We start from the raw sequence: 3,339 nt of genomic DNA, 5'->3' as shown, positions 1-3,339 counted from the left end.
GGAGACAAGGAGAGGATGAGGGAGACAAGGAGAGGACGGAGGGACAGAATGAGAGGATGGAGGGAAGATCAGAGGCGTCACTTTTCAGAATGTTCTAAATGACATCATTACTGAACAATACAGAAAAAAACAAAAAACAGAAAAAAGACATTGACCTCCATGTTATAACCCATGGAACACTTTAGTATGTAACAGTGAGAATGTATCAGCAAATCTGTAACTCAACTGTTTACCATCGACATGCCACCTGGTCTCAGGGCATTTCGTATTATTCAGTACGTAAATCCGAGACACTCCATTTAGTATGATATGTTGTGTTTCGTATGCTACAGTATGTATTCATTTGTGGATTTCCATATGTTATGAAAAACAAAACATACAATATGTTTCGAATTTGTGAAACGTTCCATATGTAATGAATTTGCTAAATATATGATATGTTATGAATTGTAGCTAGGTCACTAGGTGGCTAACGTTAGATAGCCTAGTGGTTAGGGCTTAGGGTGAAGTTTAGGAGTTAGGTTGAAGAGTTAAGGTTAGGGTTGGGGAAGGGTTAGCTAACAGGGTTAGGGTTAGGGTTGGGGAAGGGTTATCTAACAGGGTTAGGGTTAGGGTTGGGGAAGGGTTAGCTAACAGGGTTAAGGTTAGGGTTAGGGTTGGGGGAAGGGTTAGCTAATAGGGTTAGGGTTGGGGAAGGGTTAGCTAACAGGGTTAGGGTTAGGGTTTGGGAAGGGTTAGCTAACAGGGTTAGGGTTGGGGAAGGGTTAGCTAACAGGGTTAGGGTTGGGGAAGGGTTAGCTAACAGGGTTAAGGTTAGGGTTAGGGTTGAGGGAAGGGTTAGCTAACAGGGTTAGGGTTAGGGTTGGGGGAAGGGTTAGCTAACAGGGTTAAGGTTAGGGTTAGGGTTGGGGGAAGGGTTAGCTAACTGTGTTAAGGTTAGGGCTAGGGTTGAGGGAAGGGTTAGCTAACAGGGTTAAGGTTAGGGTTAAGGTTTGGGGAAGGGTTAGCTAACAGGGTTAAGGTTAGGGTTAGGGGAAGGGTTAGCTAACAGGGTTAAGGTCAAGTTTAGGAGTTTGGTTAAAGAGTTAAGATTAGGGTTGGGAGAAGGGTTAGCAAACAAGGTTAGGGTTAGGGGAAGGGTTAGCTAACAAGGTTAAAGTTAGGGTTAGGGTTGGGGGAAGGGTTAGCTAACAGGGTTAGGGTTAGGGTTGGGGAAGGGTTATCTAACAGGGTTAGGGTTAGGGTTGGGGAAGGGTTAGCTAACAGGGTTAAGGTTAGGGTTAGGGTTGGGGGAAGTGTTAGCTAATAGGGTTAGGGTTGGGGAAGGGTTAGCTAACAGGATTAGGGTTAGGGTTGGGGAAGGGTTATCTAACAGGGTTAGGGTTAGGGTTGGGGAAGGGTTAGCTAACAGGGTTAAGGTTAGGGTTAGGGTTGGGGGAAGGGTTAGCTAATGGGGTTAGGGTTGGGGAAGGGTTAGCTAACAGGGTTAGGGTTAGGGTTGGGGAAGGGTTAGCTAACAGGGTTAGGGTTGGGGAAGGGTTAGCTAACAGGGTTAGGGTTGGGGAAGGGTCAGCTAACAGGGTTAAGGTTAGGGTTAGGGTTGAGGGAAGGGTTAGCTAACAGGGTTAGGGTTAGGGGAAGGGTTAGCTAACAGGGTTAAGGTTAGGGTTAGGGTTGGGGGAAGGGTTAGCAAACAGGGCTAAGGTTGGGGTTAGGGTTGGGGGAAGGGTTAGCTAACTGTGTTAAGGTTAGGTCTAGGGTTGAGGGAAGGGTTAGCTAACAGGCTTAGGGTTAGGGTTGGGGGAAGGGTTAGCTAACAGGGTTAAGGTTAGGGTTAGGGGAAGGGTTAGCTAACAAGGTTAAAGTTAGGATAAGGGTTGGGGGAAGGGTTAGCTAACAGGGTTAGGGTTAGGGTTGGGGAAGGGTTATCTAACAGGGTTAGGGTTAGGGTTGGGGAAGGGTTAGCTAACAGGGTTAAGGTTAGGGTTAGGATTGGGGGAAGTGTTAGCTAATAGGGTTAGGGTTGGGGAAGGGTTAGCTAACAGGGTTAGGGTTAGGGTTGGGGAAGGGTTAGCTAACAGGGTTAGGGTTGGGGAAGGGTTAGCTAACAGGGTTAGGGTTGGCGAAGGGTTAGCTAACAGGGTTAGGGTTAGGGAAGGGTTAGCTAACAGGGTTAAGGTTAGGGTTATGCTTGGGGGAAAGGTTATGTTAGGGTTGGGGAAGGGGAAGGGTTAGCTAACAGGGTTAAGGTTAGGGTTAGGGTTGAGGGAAGGGTTAGCTAACAGGGCTAAGGTTAGGGTTGGGGAAGGGTTAGCTAACAGGGTTAGGGTTGGGGGAAGGGTTAGCTAACAGGGTTAAGGTTAGGGTTAGGGTTGGGGGAAGGGTTAGCTAACTGTGTTAAGGTTAGGGCTAGGGTTGAGGGAAGGGTTAGCTAACAGGGTTAAGGTTAGGGTTAAGGTTGGGGGAAGGGTTAGCTAACAGAGTTAAGGTTAGGGTTAGGGGAAGGGTTAGCTAACAGGGTTAAGGTCAAGTTTAGGAGTTTGGTTAAAGAGTTAAGGTTAGGGTTGGGAGAAGGGTTAGCTAACAGGGTTAAGGTTAGGGTTAAGTTTAAGGTTGGGGAAGGGTTAGTGAACAGGGTTAATGTTAGGGGAAGGGTTAGCTAACAGGGTTAAGGTTAGGGTTAAGGGAAGGGTTAGCTAACAGGGTTAAGGTTAGGGTTAGGGGAAGGGTTAGCTAACAGGGTTAAGGTTGGGGTTAGGGTTTGGGGAAGGGTTAGTTAACATGGTTAAGTTTAGGGTTAGGGTTGGGAGAAGGGTTAGCTAGGTTAAGGGTAGGGTTGGGAGAAGGGTTAGGGTCTGAATACTTTTCGAATGTAATCGCAGCAAAAGGTGGCGCTACAAAGTATTAACTTAAGGGGGCTGAATAATTTTGCACGCCCAATTTTTCAGTTTTTGATTTGTTAAAAAAGTTTGAAATATCCAATAAATGTCGTTCCACTTCATGATTGTGTCCCACTTGTTGTTGATTCTTCACAAAAAAATACAGTTTTATATCTTTATGTTTGAAGCCTGAAATGTGGCAAAAGGTCGCAAAGTTCAAGGGGGCCGAATACTTTCGCAAGGCACTGTATGTGTGTTAGCTGCATGTGTGCCATAACTCCACCAGTCCTATTTAGGATATCATTTACAAAGATTATACCGTTGAATATTTTTTTTTTTAATCCAAAAATATAATATATTTGAGTTGAACCATAATATCAGAGGTGATATGTGTTCAGTATTTTATGGATTAAACTGAAATTACCACCAACTTGGCCTGTTTTAAAAATAGTGATATTTG

The sequence above is a fragment of the Oncorhynchus mykiss genome, chromosome 2, assembly GCF_013265735.2.
Source record: "Oncorhynchus mykiss isolate Arlee chromosome 2, USDA_OmykA_1.1, whole genome shotgun sequence".
NCBI classification, from domain to species: domain Eukaryota; kingdom Metazoa; phylum Chordata; class Actinopteri; order Salmoniformes; family Salmonidae; genus Oncorhynchus; species Oncorhynchus mykiss.
Note: the sequence above shows the minus strand (reverse complement) of the source record.